A 17,622-nucleotide genomic window follows, 5' to 3' on the forward strand; every position below is an offset into this window, starting at 1 on the left:
TAGCTAAATAAATTTTTCCTCATCTCTGCTCTACTGTAAATAGACATCCTTCTATCCTGAGGCTGTGCCCTCTGGTCTTAGATACACCCACTATTGGAAACATCCTCTCCACAACCTCTCTATATAGACCTTTCAATACTTGATAGATTTTAATGAGATTCCTCCTCATTGTTATAAACTCCAGTGAGTACAGGCCCAAGAACCATCAAATGATCCTCCTATTCCTGAAACTCCTTGAACTCTCTTCCAGTTTAAAACCAAGCCACATTTTGCCTGTTTTGGTTGGAGCAGTTAAACCTCTAAGCAAACTGTGTGCTTTAAATCCAATGCACTCAGCAAAACTGGTTGGCAATTTGGTTTCTCACTGGCAATTTGATTTGCTTCAAAGTACTGCTCAGTCCACTCAGTATAGTTATCCATTGTACAATGGAACACGTCTATCTTTCCAATGTAGCTTTTGTTTTATTTACTTATTATTATTATCACCTGTTACTCACCATTTACAAAATAATGGATTCTTCCTTTTTCTGCCTTGTTTTTCACCATCATCTCTCCTTTTGTGAAGAGAACAGCTATTCTGAAGGGAAAAAAAAGTGCTTTTTTTTTAACTCAACTGTCTTGCAGCGCTCTTTTTTAACTTGAGCGTCTCACTGCGCTCCAACAGGCAGATTGCCATCTGGGGTTTGTTTTTATTTTTAAAAAATCACAACTGTTATGGTTTGTACTCCAAAACATAAAATCTAATTGAAGGGCAAAGTCGGAAGTCCAAAATGTATGTATAACTTCATTTTTAACTTTAAATGTAGCATGCAACATATCACGTGGTTGCGCATGACATATGTATTTCACATATTTTACACATAACCCATAAACTATTTAAATATATGAGAATGCTTAAATCAAACAATGTACTTACAATATCACTGAAATACTGCTGAAATATTAAATACAAAACAATCCACGCCTTTATTCTTTCTACCAAAGTGAATGGCAATGCACTTCCCTACAATATATTCAATCTGTCACTTTTTAACCCATTCTCGCATCTGCCTATGTCTTTCAGCAGACGCCCCGCCTCCTCAACACTACCTGCCCCTCCACCTATCTTCATATTATCCACAAACCTAGCCACAAAGCCATCAATTCCTTCATCCAAATCATTGACATATAACATGAAAAGAAGCAGTCCCGACACTAACTCTTGCAAAACACCACTTGTCACCAGGAGCCAACCAGAAGAGACCCCTTTATTCCCACTCTTTGGCTCCTGCCAGTCAGTCAATCTTCTATTCATGGTAGTATCTTTCCTGCAAATACCATGGGTTCTTATCTTGTTAAGCAGCCTCATGTGCAGATCTTTGTCAAAAGCCTTCTGTAAGTCAAAATAAATAACATCCACTGACTCTCTTTTGTCTGTGCTGCCTATTATTTCCTCAAAGAACTCCAACAGATTTATAGGGCAAGATCTCCCATTACAGAAACCAGGCTGACATTGGCCTATTTTATCTTGTGCCTCCAAGTACACTGAAACCCTAACTTTACTATTCGACTCCAACATCTATCCAACACTGAAGTCCGGCTAACTGTATTATAATTTCCTTTCTTCTGCCTCCCTCCATCCTTAAAGAGTGGAGTGGAATCTGTGATTTTCCATTCCTCCAGAACTATTTCAAAATCCAGTGATTCTTGAAAGATCATTACTAAGGCCTTCACAATCTCTTCAGTTATATTTTTCAGAACACTGGGGTGTAGTCCATATGGTCCAGGTGACTTACCTACTTTCAAACTTCTCAGTTTCCAAAGCACTTGCTCCTTAGTCATTGACACTCACTTCTGCCCTCTGACACTTATAATTTTCTGGCATACTGATAGTACTTTCCACTGTGAAGTTTGATGTAAAATACTTTGCCCCCCCATTACTACCACTCCAGGAGTTGTGGGATCTCCCAGTGAGCACCTATTTTAATTCCACTTCCCATTCCCATTCCGACATGTCAGTCCATGGCCTCCCCTACTGTCACGATGAGGCCACACTCAGGTTGGAGGAGCAACACCTTATATTCCGGCTGGGTAGTCTCCAACCTGATGGCATAAACATTGATTTCTCAAACTTCCGGTAATAATTCCCCCCACCCCCCTTCAACTTTCCCCATTCCCATTTCCCCCTCTCACCTTATCTTCTTAACTGCATATCACCTCCCTCTGGTGCTCCTCCCCCCTTTACTTTCTTCCATGGGCTTCTGTCCTCTCCTATCAGAATCCCCCTTCTCTACTCCTTTATCTCTTTCACCCATTGACTTCCCAGCTCTTTACTTCAGCGCTCTCCCCCTACCAGTTTTACCTATCAGCTTGTGTTTCTTCCTCCCATCTCCCTACATTCTTACTCTGACTCTTCTTTTCCCCCAATCCTGATGAAGGGTCTCAGCCTGAAACCAACTGTACTCTTTTCCATAGATGCTGTCCAGCCTGCTGTGTTCCTCTAGCATTTTGTGTGTGTTACTATCTCTCCAGTGTCATTTTCCAGCTGTGCAATATCCACTCTTGTCTCTCTTCTACTCTTTATATATCTGAAAAAAACCTTTTTGTGTCCTCTTTAATATTACTGGCTAGCTTAGCTTCATATTTCAGTTTTTCTACGTGCCTTCCGTTGACTTTTAAAAGCTGGCAAATCTTCTGCTTTCCCACTTATTTTTGTTACATCATATGCTCTCAGTTTTTCTTTTATGCTGTCTTTGACTTCCCTTGTTTCTTCCTCTCTTTAGAATACTTCTTCATCTTTGGGATGTATCTATTCTCTGCCTTCCTAATTTCCCCCTAGAAACTCCAGCATTTGCTGTCCTGCTATCATCCCTGCTAGTGTCTCCATTCAATCAACTTTGGCCAGCTCCTCTATCAGGCCTCTAATTCCCTTTACTCTGCTGTAATGCTGATACATCTGATTTAACTTCTCCTTCTCAAACTGCAGGGTGAATTCTACCATATTATGATTACTTCCTCCTGAGGGTTCCTTTACCTAAAGCTCCGTAATCAATACTGGGTCATACATAACACCCAGTCCAGAATTGCTCTTTCCCCAGTGGACACAACCAGAAGCTGCACTTAAAAAAAAAACATCTTGTAGACATTCTACAAACTCCTTCTCTTGGGATCCAGCACCAACCTGATTTTTCCAATCTACCTGCATATTGAAATCTCCCATGATCATTGTAACATTGCCGGCTGGTGGCACAGCGGCATCAGTGCCAGACTTCAGAGCAAAGGCTCTAGAGTTCGAATCCAAGTCGGGCCATTCCCCACCCCCGAGCACGCTTTCCATCAGTGCCGGGTTGAGCGTCAAGCCAGCCACGCAGCCTCGTAAAAAACAAAGGGTTGAGTTGGGAACTTTCATATCATGACCTGGTTAATCTGAATGGAGACCAATCCTGACACCACGAGCCAGACAAGAATGGTTAACTGTCTGGTGTGACACGCTAGGAAGGATTGCAACATTGTCGTTTTTACATGACTTTTCTATCTTTTATTGTAATGTGTAGCCCACATCCTGGCTACTGTTTGGGAGCCTGTATATAACTCCCACCAGGGTCTTTTTACCCCTGTAGTCTCTTACTCTATGCACAAGGATTCTCCAGCTTCCAATCCTATGTCACCTCTTTCTAAGGATTTGATTTCATTTTTTACCAACAGAGCTACATCACTGCCTCTGCCCACCTGCCTGACCTTTCAATACATTGTGTATTCTTGGATTTATGCTCCCAACTATGACCTTCTTTGAGTCACATCTCAGCGATGCCCACAGCATACCTGCCAATCTCTAAGTGCGCTACAATATCATCTATTTTATTCTGATACTGTGTGCATTCAGATATAACACCGTCAGTCCTGTATTCATCACCCTTTTCGATTTTGGCTGCCAGTTGCACTTTATCTCATCTCACTGACTGCAATTTTGCCTTATCATCTGTATGTCCTTCCTCACTGTCTCACTGCTCACTGCATCTAGTTATATACCAAACACCCCATCCTCAGCCCTATCATCCCTGCCAAATTAGTTTAAACCCTCCCCAACAGCTCTAGCATGAACTGAGTATGAATGCCTTTCTTTGATTGTTTCCACTGTATTTTTTTCTGCATTGTAGTTATTTATCTGAAAGATACATTCAAGGACTAACTATTGATGGAGCCAGTACCCCATCTCCTATGGTTCTCATACCTCCTCTCAAACAGGACACATGTCATATATACAGTGTGTATATATATATTTGCACTTCCTAATGGAAGTTAGGAAAGGCACTGCATTTGCAAATTGGAAATACATAACTTTTGATTTCAATCTAAAGAAACAGCTTCAGTATTATGTCCAAAGTTCATTTAATGATTTGTAAACACACAGAATATGAACAAAGTGGGAACCTCTGTTTACTCTTAGAAAACTTAGTCTAGGTTTTAGTATTTCCTATTCAACAAAAAGTGCAAGTTTATGAACCTAATCCCATCTCATAGAGTTTCTGTTTACTCAAACCTGATTGAAACTACATGCAGACAGAAAAGTGAATGAATGATCAGGCTTACAAAGAAAGTTGTTAGCAAGTCATTCCTGGACCATTTATGTGCAAAGCAATGTAGCTTATTGTCAGCAAACAGTGAGAACTACAAAGAACTAATAAATCCTGTTCTTTCATTCAAGAGTCTAAAACAAGTTCTCTTTTAATATTTGGACATGTCAATATTTGTTATTTTTCCATTACAAACCAAGGCAAACAAAGGTTAATGAAGATGTCGCTGCACTGGGTTGAATGTGGGGATGGCAGGGCACAGAAATAGTTAATCACCACACACACCAATTAGCATACTTGTATCAGCATAAAATAATGAGTGAAAGCAAATAAAACTGAACCAGGTTAAATGGCACCTGCAGTTCCTCATAACAACCTGAAAACACAAGTCATTGTTGTCGATATTTCTAAAGTTACTATTGCAAATCATTTTTGATTGTTCTTTTTTAATGTATTACCAAATCAATAATATACACTGGAGCTCTCACTGTTGTTTGATGCACTTACGCAGCAAATACAAAGCAGCAATTTACAATTGCATTACATGTTTTAACACAGTAAAATAATCCCAAGGCAATTCACAGAAAACAATATTTGACACAGATAAAGAAATAAATATCAGGGTGGTGACTCAAAGCTATCACTAGCCTTTTATTTGCTCAGACATGATGAATACTATCTTGGCTGGTGTCCCATCTTAAACCTTCTGTAAACTGGAAATGATCCAAACTCTACTATCATGCACCAAACTCCATTCACCCTTCACTCCTGGACTTGTGGAATAATAATAAGTCTTAATCCATCAAAATGTCAATTTTAAATTTATCGTTTTCCTGCTGATATATCACCGGAATTTGTAATGTGAGACAGTGGATCTCATTATGACAGAGAAGGCTGAGGTGCATGGGGAAATGTCCTCAGTATTCCGAATTAAGTATATCCATATGGATAGTGAGTGAGGATTAAGAGCACTTTGATTACAATTTCCCTTGAAGAGGCAATGTAATGTTTACAATAATGGTGTGAATGACTGAAGCAACCAATTCTCAATGGAGCTGGTGCAGAGTTTTCACAATCTTCATTGTGACTGATGTACACAACCATAAATGGCACTGCAATAACAGTTGCATTTAAAGCCTCTCTACTCCAAACCTTTTTACCTGCAAATGGTTCCAGATCACTTTTTTCCAGCCATCAATGTTTGCATTGCACCCGTGGCTGACAGGAAATTTAGTCATGCACACCCATCTGATTTTTGAAACAGAAGGCTTGGGGTCCAGGCAAAATGTACAATTCTTCCTTGTCCAGAGCCTTGTTGCTTGCACCAATTCATTTTACTTTCAAATGAATTCACTACTTTTGAAAATAACTAGATACAAACGTCATACTGAGCAATTGCTCTGATAATTATTTAGTCCTGTGCTCCTTTTTCTGGAAGCTGCAAAGTTTTGCTGAACCAGAGATGGGGACATGGTTGGATACCAGCAGGCCTCCAAAGTCATTAAATACATTGAGCAGAAGCAGAGTCCTGACCACGTGTGAATTCAAGGCCAAGTTAAAATGCCCTTTTAAAAGTGGACAAGTTTGAATACCTGAACAAGTCCCTGTAGCTGTTTCTGATCCCTCTCATTTTCCATCACAAACTAGTATGCCATCTAACTTTATTCTGCAAAGGACAACATCCTGGGATGGCATCCTGTTGGCTCCATCAGTGAAAGACAGACCGTGATGACATAGATGTGAAAGGGTGGCAAAACGAGCCAGTGGAGGGAGCAGTTTGATGGCATCTCACTGAATAAAGCAGTCAGCATTCCCCACTTGCATTAACAAACATGTCCAACGTCCTTCCTAGTCCTTCCACCCAATAAATTCAACACACCTGATACTGCAGAATTATAATCAAGTCAAGTCAAGTCAAATTTATTTATAAAGCAAAGTGCTGTACAAACCATAACAGGTAGCTAAAATCACAAATACAAGAAACACAGATATAAACAACAAGGCACACAGCTTATAGGCACAAAATAAACAACACATGAGCCTAGGCACATGCCAAAAATCGGCCACATCAGGAAGATTCAAACGCTAGTGAATAAAGGTAAGTTTTGAGCCTGGACTTAAAAGAGTCAATGGAGGGGGCAGATCTGTTAGGGAGGGGAATGCTGTTCCACAGTCTAGGGGCTACAACAGCAAAGGTGCGGTCGCCCCTGAACTTAAATTTAGATCTGAGACAGCCAGGAGCCCCAAGTCAGCCGACCTGAGGGACCTGGAAGTAGAATAAGGGGTTAGAAGGTCTGTGATATAGGAGGGGGCCAGCCCATTTAGGGCTTTATAAACAAACAGGAGAACCTTAAAATCAATTCTGAACCGTACTGGTAGCCAGTGGAGAGAGGCCAGGATAGGAGTAATATGGTCCCTCTTCCAGACACCTGTCAGGAGCCTGGCCGCGGCATTCTGGACCAGTCGCAGGTGGGACAGGGATGACTGACTAATCCCAGTGTACAGGGAGTTGGAGTAGTCCAAGCAGGAGGATATAAGGGCATGGATGACTTTCTCGAGATCTTTAAAAGAGAGAAACGATTTGATTTTGGCAATAGTATGAAGCTGGAAAAAAATGCCTTTTACTACTGCATTAACTGCTTGTCAAACTTAAAGGTGGAATCAAATATCACACCAAGTTTTCTGACATGGGGTTTGACAATGGTAGACAGGTTACCAAGACTGTTGGTAATCACTTTGTTGGAGTCAGGGGGGCCAAATAGGACAACTTCAGACTTGCCTTCATTCGGCTGTAGGAAGTTTTGTGTCATCCAACACTTCATGTCCTCAAAGCAGTTCTTGAGGCTGACTGGATTTGACTGGTCGTTTGGTTTCAAGGGGAGATGAAGCTGTGCGTTATCAGCATAACAATGGAAGGAAAAGTCATGTTTTTGAATGATTTGGCCGAGGGGAAGCATGTATATCGAGAAAAGAATGGGACCTAGGATGGAACCTTGTGGGACCCCGCAGGAGAAACTAGCTGGAGAAGAGGAAAATTAAGACCATAAGACACAGACACAGAATCAGCCTTTCAGCCCATCAAATCTGCTCTGCTATTTCATGATGGCTGCTCCACTTCCCTCTCAACCCCATTCTCCCGCCTTCTGCCCGTAACCTTTCATACGTTGACTAATCAAGACCTGTCAACCTATGCCCTGAGTACACCCAATAGCCTGGCCTCGACAGCTGCCTGTGGCAACAAATTTCACAGACTCACCACCTTCTGGCTAAAGAAATCCTTCCTTATCTCTGCTCTAAATGATATCAGTGAATTCTGAGGCTGTGCCCTCTAGTTCAAGTCTCTCCCACCATGGGAAACATTCTATCCACATCCACTCTATCTCCGACTTTCAACATTCCATAGGTTTCAATGAGATCCCCAACATTCTTCTAAATTCCAGTGAGTAAAGGCAAAAAACCATCAATCACTCCTCATATGATAAGCCTTTCATTCCCAGAATCACTCTCATGAACCTCCTTTGAACCCTCTCCAATGTTAGTACATCATTTCTTAAATAAGGGGCCCAAAACTCCTCACAACACTCCAAGTGAGGACTCATCAAGGCCTTATAAACCCTCAGCGTTACATCCTTGTGTTTGTATTCTAGTTCTCTTGAAACTAACGGTAATATTGCATTTGCCTTCCTCACCACCAACTCAACCTGCAAATTAACCTTTAGGGAATCCTGGACAAGTTCCTTTGCACCTCGAATCTTTGAGTTTTCTTCCCGTTTAGAAAATAGACAATGCGTTTATTCTTGCTATCACTATATGCATGACCATATATTGTATTCCATTTGCCACTTCTTTGCCCCTTCTCCTAATCTGTCTAGGTCCTTCTGCAGCCTCCCTGTTTCCTCAACACTACCTCCCCCTTCACATATCTTCATATCATCTGCAAACTTGGCCACAAAGCCATCAATTCTGTAATCCAACTCATTGACATATAACGTAAAAGAAATCGGTCCCACACCAACCCCTGTGGAACACCACTAGTCACCAGCAGCCAATCACAAAAGGCTCCCACTCTGCTTTCAGCCAATCAGCCACTGTGCTATCCATGCTATTACCTTTCCTGTAATACCATGGTTCTTATCTTGTTTAAGCAACCTCATGCGTGGCAAAGGACTTCTGAAAATTCAAGTACATAACATCCACAAATTTTTCTTTGTTTATCCTGCTTGTTATTTCCTCAAAGAATTCTAATGGATTTGTCAGGCAAGATTTTCCCTTAAGGAAACCATGTAGACGTTGGTCTGTTTATCATGGTCCTCCAAGTACCCCGAAACAACATCTTCAACAATCGAAGTCAAGCTAACTGGCCTATAACTTCCTTTCTTCTGCTTCCCTCCATTCTTGAAGAGTGGAATGACATATGTAATTTATCAGTCCTCTGGAACTATTGCAGAACCTAATCCTTGAAGGATCACTACTAATGCCTCCAATATCTTCAGCTACGTCTTTTAGAACCCAGGGGTGTAGTCCATCTGGTCCAGGTGGCATACCTACCTTCAGACCTTTTAAGATTCCCAAGTTTCCCTTCTCCCTACTAACAGCATTGCACTCACTGCTGCCCCCTGATACTCGAACCTCTGGAATACTGATAGTGTCTTCCACAATGAAAAATTATGCAAAATACTTATTCATTTCATCTGCCACTTCCTTGTCCCCCACTACTACCTCTCCAGCATCATTTTAGTTATCAGTAACTGAAGGAGGCATGGCACAAGAGTATACTTTACTGACTTACATCCCAAACACTACATGGAATACAGATCTGAGGTGATGGTACTTTACTTCTGTGGTCTTCCCCCCAGTTATAAGCTACTCCTTCACTTGCCTGAGGAGTGGGACGGAAAGCCCAGTGGGTTAGATACAGGCTTGTGATCAGTGAATTCTAGAAACCTGGGCAAGGGCACCTTTGTTCTGCAAGGAGGACGCCATTTAAAGCCATTCTGGATGACACTCATCGAGCTCAGGGAGAGAAGTGTGAAAGTACTCAGAGTGGCAAAGGTGTGAAAAGGTCGTCAAATCAGCCAGAAAAAACACAGACCCAGCCAACATCCCTCTGAAACTGGAACAAGGAGTTATTGAAGAGCATGGAAAAGTACTGCATTCACAAAGTGCTTCCACTTTCAGGAATCACTGTGATTTACATATTGTGAGAGATATGTTCTGATCCCAGTTACACTTTGTATGTACAGTCTCAGTCTGACTACAGCAGAATAGAAGGCAATGATCAAAGCTCACATGGACCCAGTAAAATCTTCCATGGAATATGTTACTGACCTGTGCAATGACAGGCGGTGCGTCTGTCGTATGTTGGTTAGCTGTAGCTGCTTTTAGTTGCCAGACATCCTGATAAATAAGAGAGGGACTGGATGTCAATAAGTGTGATCCAATCTGTTTAGTGAATGGCTGTCACGGTCAAAGAAATGGCAAACTGTGGGGTTTAGGTGGAAAGTCTGCGGCAGTGTCAAATATGTGGTGAGGGAGCACTGGAGCATTGAAATGTTTGCTTAGTTTGCTGTTGACACAGTGCTCTGTGCTCCCACATTACAAGCACTAAGCATGGGTTAAATGTGACAGCCTTGGGGTCCACTGGTTAGGCCTCTGTATGACTGGTTCACAAATGAGTAAGGAAAAGACAGCAATTGAAAACGATCAGTCTGCTGTGAAAGGAGAAGGTTAGAAGAAAGGCTTTTAACCAGAGGGCTGGTTGGACTTTCGAAAACTGTGCCATTGAGAGTGGTAAAGGCAAAACTGATCGCTCCTTTATGGGGAAAGAGGATAAATATTTCATGCAAGTGAAGCTTTTGAACTGTGGGAACTAAGTGATCATTCATATTAGTCTTGGATTGCTCAAGCAAAGCAATGCTACATACATAATCGCCTGAATGTTCCTCTTCTGTGCTGTAAGTTCTATTACAGCCGGTAATCAGCATTCAGGCAAGGACCCAATTCTAATCTTGCCCCTTGATATTAAAAAGGTAATTTTCTTTGTCATACACACTGGAAGAAGAATGCATTCAGAAAAGTGGATTTTCAAATGTTGTGCAAAGTGCAATAAATATTCTTAATGAGCCAAGTTAGAACACACAAACAATACAAACCAAAATAAACCAATTTCGGTCCTATACAACATCCTTCACATTAATAAAACAACACAGGGCACTGAGTACAATTACTTATAGAATGCAGCGAGTTAAGTACTGAAGCAAAGCCTAACTAAACATTTTACTAGGGTAAATATTAAAAAGTTGACAGCAACAAAACTTCACTACCTTAGAATTTCAAACTGATGTGCTTTTGGAGTAAAAAGTCATGCTTCAAAAAATTAATTGTTCAATATCTCTAGGCAACTAAATTGAAATAAACATAAAATGAAACAGTTGAAACACTCCGGTTTCCTCAGCTGTGTAAGTCCAGGGAAGACAGCCTCCAGCCCCGCCAAACTCGTGACTTTGAGGTGTGCTCGATCCCACCCCAAACCCTGGTTTGTGTGGATGCTGTGCCATCTGTTACCCTGTTACAAATTAATGCCGCGAAATAGCAGACAGTACATTGCATACGGTTAAAGGAATTGTATTTATGAAGGGTTAGTAAAGAATAACAAAAAGAAAAGGGCCCGTTCTAATTAAACAGTCAAACGTGCACAAGTTGGAGCTCACCTTGAACTTCTCTGTCACTCACGCGCTGGAACCTTGGTCAACGTGAAAGCTCATACCACATTCTGAACATCACTCGCAATCCATCTCAGACAAACAGGTCTCCCACCAGATCGTATGCTACGACCGGTTCTCCCCAGCATCTTCTCTCTTCATCTCCTCTCGAACAAAAGCTCCAAGCCCAACTTTAGTGTCCCTCACCAGAGAAACCTCCCCTTAACTCGACCATCCTAATTGGATGACACACATTTCTCCTCTCTCTTATCTTCAACAGTAACCCAAACAAGCATGAAAACAGAACAGACCGTTCTCACAGAACTGCCAAAATGAAAAACATACAGCATAACAGTAAAAATATGAACCAGGGCGTTACACAGTGTTTTAATGGTACAGACAGAGACCTGTACTCATGCTTACATTACCTAGTGGCTCTCCGTGAGAAAGGATCCAACACTCTGGACTGTGAATCACCCCACAATTTCTTCACTCTGATTTCCATGAAAACAACATCCAAATCTCCCTGAGATTTTCATGTTTTTGCTGAATTTACACATTAATTATTTCCTCAACATACCACAGAATGTTATTGTTAACGTTGGTCATTTGTAACAATGTTCCCCTCTCAATGACATAGTAAAAACACAGAGGAGACTGGGCCTGCAGTCCATCGCTCAAAGGCATCAATATCACTCTGTTCTCTCCACATTCCCATTAATCCCTGCCAGCTCATGACGCTCGTTTGTACTTAAGGGGAAGTTTGCAACGGCCTAGCAATCTTCACACTTTGAAATGTGAGAGGATACACGTGTAGCCGCAGAGAAAACGTGCAGACTCTGCACGGACAGCAGCAGCTGCTGCAGTCACAATTGAACCCAGGTACTGGTACTGTGAGGCAGCAGATCTCCTGGTTCTGCCACTGTGCTGCCCCAGTGATGCCTAATTTCCAGTACAACCCTACCATAAACCGGAGCAGAAGCAAGTCATCTTTAATATGCTAAATGGCGATTCGCCCTCCATTTGAAAATTATGAGTGTGTATAAGAGTATGAGTATGGGGTTACATTAATTCAAAGTTCACAGTACGCTTATTATCTAAGTATGTATACTTCATACAACCTTGAGATTTGTCTCCTTATAGGCCGCTACAAAACAAAGATATCCAGTAGAACCTATTGAAACAAATGGAGACCATCAAACACTCAACATGCAGAGAAAACAAACCGCGCAAACAATAAAAGTAATCAAATAGCATTTAGAACTGAAGTTCACAAAAGTGAGTCCCCACGGTGGTAGTTGCAGGCCACAGCCACAGTTCAGTGCAGAGGTGAGTAAACCTTGTCGAGCGGCGATTGAACCAGCCCCATCAGGTTGTGAACTGTCTTTTTGGAGATCCCTATAACTTCAAATTCAACATTTTAATTTTTGAATCTTTTTTATTCAATCCTCTTTTTGTTTCATTGCAACCTTTCAAATCCTTCCTTATTTTGCTTCCCACTTTGACACTGATTTCGCTTTTTAGCTACTCTTTCTGCAATGCCATCGGATAAAATGATACAATTATTGTCCTGTTCTTCGCCAAAGCCCCAACATCTCTGCTGCCTTTGCTATACCAACAACAGCTCACAGTTCCACTAACTTTTATGCGGAAAGAAAGTTGTAAACTCATAAATTAGGCAAGTCTAAAGAAACTGCTATGACATGGATCAGAGTATAGTCGACTGCTGAAGGGTCTTGGCCCAAAACACCGACTGTACTTTTTTCCTAGGTGCTGCCTGGCCTGCTGAGTTCCTCCAGCATTTTGTGTGTGTTGCTCGGATTTCCAGCATCTGCATATTTTCTCTTATTTATGACATGGATCTATCCTGTTACTGCAAAATCTGGCCCTATTTTTTTCGTTATCATTATTTCTGTTAGCTCTGTTGCTGAATGACTATTTGAAATTTTGGAAACTGGATTTAACATACACACAGAAAGGGGTACACAATGCTCCAGCTCCCCACAGGCCAAAACTACGGGAAGTGGAAAGTATGTTTTTTTCTGACATGACCACATCCACCACAGGACCTCTCCATTCTTCAGTTCACTAGAAAATCAAAGTGTTCAGATCAACCCAATGCAGAAACTAAATCTAATTTTTGTGCAGATATCAAAGCACGGATTTGTCTATTGTTTATCCTTTGTACAAATTCTAAGTATGTTATCAATGACACCATCTCATAAAAAGAAGCAGAAGAGCACTTCTGTCTGAGCTAAGTATTCTACTACAATACCAATCAAACATCGCAGCTGATCTGACTGAAGCCTCGAAAGACAGTTACTCGTGACAAAGGGCCCATTGACTGCAGAAAATATTTTTGTGCACGGGAGAATCAGAACCACGTAAGGTACCAAGTACCTGATCATTTCAATGAGAAAGGTGGAATGAGATCATTTGTTCATGCCACTAACTGATGATTTACTGCGGTGTTATGTTGTATTTTAATTAAAGCAAATGGGAGCCCAGTCAGCAGTTTGGAATGGAAATCAGAGTTCACATTGCGATTCTGGTCGATGATAAATATCACAAAAGGAAAACTCATCTCTGAGTGAGTTACAGAAGTATGCTAACATGTATCACTATATATGTATAGGGAATTAAAAAGTGAAGTGCATTAAAAAAATTATTATTACAAAAAAAAAACAACAATTAATATTTGAAACTCTAGCACCCCAGCTCAGTATCCAGTGAGCAATTTCTTGTGTGAACAAGTCAGCTAATAGAACATAAAACATAAAACAGCACAGCACGGTGAAGGACCTTCAGCTCACAATGTTGTGCTGACCTTTTACCCTACTTTAAGATCAATCTAACCCTTCCTTCCTACACAGCCCTCAATTTTTCTATTATTCATGTGCCTGTTAGAACTCCGTCCAGCAGGAAAATTGCTATAAACAGTGCAATTGTACAGCATAAGGAGACCCTGTCTGCCAAGCAAAGGTTGAAAGAAGCAAACTCAGTGGAAACTGCAATGATGTACTATGAGCCACGGAGAGCGAATAAAATCCCACATTGATCAGAGAGCTTAATGATGGAAGAAGCAAGTTCTACTGCAATGCTTCATATTCCAATAAATCCAGGAAGTCATATATATTCCCAACAGATCATATTATACCCCATATGTTCACTTCAGTGGAGCCACACATTTTCAGTAGATAACAAAGCAAGTGTAACAAAATACAGCTGCCAAGATTCGCTGATCAGCATTATTTTAACATCAGCAATAAAGTAAATGGCTAACCACCAGCATTAAAATAACAACAACGAGCAAATCTTATGTGTTAATAAAACTTCCTGCAATAAACCATTTTCCATTATGAGGCCCTTGGAAAAAAAGTATGTAATTTCTCCCCATCATGGATAAGATTGAAATTTTACTGTAATTTTGCTCATTCAAATATAATTTAAAATTAAAATCATCTCTCGTCAGCTAAAGGAAATAAAGTGTATGCAATGATTTGTGTGTGGTGTGATGTTCATGCAGAGAATGAAGCATAGTTAGTCAAGATTATTAGTGGAAATGTTTAAATAATTGAGAGAGCCAGAAACTGGATCAGGGAACTGCAGTGCTGATCAAATACTCTAAAGGTTCAAGAGAAAAGAAAGAAAGAAATGCTTTCCTCGTAGAAAAACAGATGCAATAAGGGATAAACAACAAGTAGGTTGAAAGTAGCAAAGGGCATTTGAAGCACTTCTTAGAAGAGGGAAAGAGGAGTTACACAGGTGGAAGCTGTCGGACAAGGGCAAGAGCAGAAAAGTAGGTTGGTAGCAAGATTATGGGTATTTTTAGTAGCAAAGGTAAATGAAATAAAATGGTTCATCTTGTGAGTTAAACACTGCAAGGAGGTAGAATTTATGGGTTCCTTGTGTAGAAAGGAATCCAGTAGTTAAAACAGCAATCAATAAGTAAAAGGAAGAGTAATGTGATCCCCTTGATAATGTCAGATATATCATTTGGATATTGAATGATAGAATAATTCACTTTATTTACAGTCATCAATGAACAAGTAAATAAGTGATCAGAATTTTAAAATGTTGTAGCTAGTAAACTAAATCTGCTTAAATATGATTGTAACTAAGGCTGTTTGTGAAATGAGCTGTGCTGGTGTAGGGTGTTGCAGTAAGTGTCCATTTTACCTGCTCGTTGAAAGCCGCTGGGTATTGGCTTGTTTAAGGAGCACTGTAGCCAGGGCTGGACTTTAGGCAGGGCTAGGCTGGGCTGCAGCCCAGGGGCTCGAGCTGCAGAGGTGCCCAAAATAGGTAGCTATCATCATGGCGGACAAAAAAAAATACGAGAACGGAGCACAGAAAAAAAAACAAAAAAAAGAGGACCGTGAGAAAGAAGCATTAAAAAAGACATTGAAATTGACAGAATTTTTAAAACTTGTTCTCGATGATGCAGCAGTACCATTGCTCTTGTCACAGTCTGAGACCGATGGACAAATGGAGACTTGTTCAACAACTAGCGCCAGCACCAGCGTTAGCACAGGACCACCGTCCTTGTCAGAGTCAGCAGCTAATGTTGAAGAGGCAGAGAGCATGACTTTGGGATTCCCGACCACAAAGACCTCCAAACAACCAAGTCGGGCCGCCATTAATGTTAACGTTACCGTTACTGAGGATCCTTACAACACTGATCCTGCTCGCAGGAGAAGGGAAATGTTAGATGATTCAGTCCAAGCATACTGGGTTAAGAAAGGGCCGGAGTCCTGCCAGAATAAGGATGTGGATATCAAAGCTTCGGAATGAGTATACAAACAGCAGAGACATTTTTACTCCAAATTTCACTTCAAACGCAAGCTCGTAAATGGTGACTACATATCAAGGCAATGGCTCTTATATTCCCCTTTCCACCTGCTGTGTGTTTTGTTTTGCATGCCACACCTTCAGTGACGGTAACTGTCAGTCCATCTTCGAAACTGGCTTAACGACTGGAAACATGACTTTGATCACATAAGAGGCCATGAAAATAGTGAACACCACAGGAAAACGATACTGATCTACGTTACATTAGCGTCTGACAGCGGAAGAATAGGTACAGAACTGCAAAAACAGTTCGAGTCAGAGTGTGTCTACTGGACCGACATATTGAGAAGAGTGGTGGCGGTTGTGAAGGTTTTGGTCAAGAGGGGACTAGCTATCCGAGGCTCCAGTGACATATTTGGTAGGCCTGATAACGGCAACTACATGAGCATTGAGGTAATAAGTGAGTTTGACCCATCTTTGAAGGTGCACATATAGAAATTTGGAAATGCAGGATCAGACACCCCTTCATACCCTTCACCTAAAACATGTGAGGAGTTTATTGAGCTCATGAGTGATCGAGTTCTGTCAGAGATCTAAACTTAGGTCAATTTTTGAGTGCTTTAGATGCTGTCCTTCAAGCTAAGAACCTGCATTACTTTCTGTCCTCCCCCTTAAGGCCTGTAAGTTTATAGCCTACGTATTGTACTAAACCAATGTCTTGGCCCACAGCTTTGATATTTAGACCAGTACGATCTTTGCTCTTGTTCTTGCTTTTTCTTGCTTGGTACAGCAGTATTTTACGATGTTGGCAGGGGCCCCAGCCCCACTAAATCCAGCCCTGACTGTAGCCCTTCCCGCTGGCTGCCACTTAGATGACGATATAACAGCGCTGGTAGAGTATAAATGTAGCATGTTGAATGCAAGTTTGATTGACCATCAATATTGTCTACAATTGACATTAATCAGTAGTCCTGGTTTCAGATTGAGAAAAATCAACCCATTTCTCCCAATTAATGATCATTTATGCAGCCATCCCTCCTCCATCTCTAAAGACGTAGAATATAGACCTGAGTTGAGAACTAAGCGAAGTTGAAACATGTGATGTTCAGATCTGTAGCCCCAGTACCTGGGGCAGTGTAAGCATCCTTGATCTCCAAATTGGTGGGTGGGTATTCATGCAGAGAGAAAAAAAATGATGCACACCATCTTGAGCGTGTTCATTGTCAAGAGGAAGAAAGTCTACAGAGAGGACAGATTACGTTGTCAGTGTGCAGTGCCAGTGCTGCCATTTCTCAGCCCAATGTTCTACCTAATGATCTAGTTTATATCTGTTTGGCAGAATGTGCACATCAGCAGTGGAACGCAGTCCCCACCAATCAGCACAGAAGTAGGGAAAGTAATCACCATCTGCTAACAATATAGAGGATTATTTATTTCTTTTGAATGCTCATGCAATCACACCTCAGTGCTTTCTTCAGTTGCTTAGAAGGTTTTCAGGGTGTAGCGTGGCAGATGCTAAAGATCATTTTGTTTATTGAACTTCCCGCCGGAACAGTTGTGGGCTTATTGGTCGTCACGCC

At 41.2% G+C, this 17,622-nt stretch overlaps 1 long non-coding RNA gene across 1 annotated transcript in view; it reads right to left on the bottom strand.

The window, feature by feature from the left end:
• LOC134348408 (uncharacterized) overlaps positions 1-11,426 on the bottom strand; it is a 72,522-nt gene extending 61,096 nt beyond the window's left edge. Inside the window, exon 1 of the long non-coding RNA XR_010018419.1 lies at positions 11,264-11,426. This is a non-coding gene — a long non-coding RNA (uncharacterized LOC134348408). The remainder of the gene's footprint in view (positions 1-11,263) is intronic.
• Positions 11,427-17,622: the final 6,196 nt, after the last annotated feature.

This window comes from Mobula hypostoma, chromosome 1, assembly GCF_963921235.1.
Source record: "Mobula hypostoma chromosome 1, sMobHyp1.1, whole genome shotgun sequence".
Taxonomy (NCBI): domain Eukaryota; kingdom Metazoa; phylum Chordata; class Chondrichthyes; order Myliobatiformes; family Myliobatidae; genus Mobula; species Mobula hypostoma.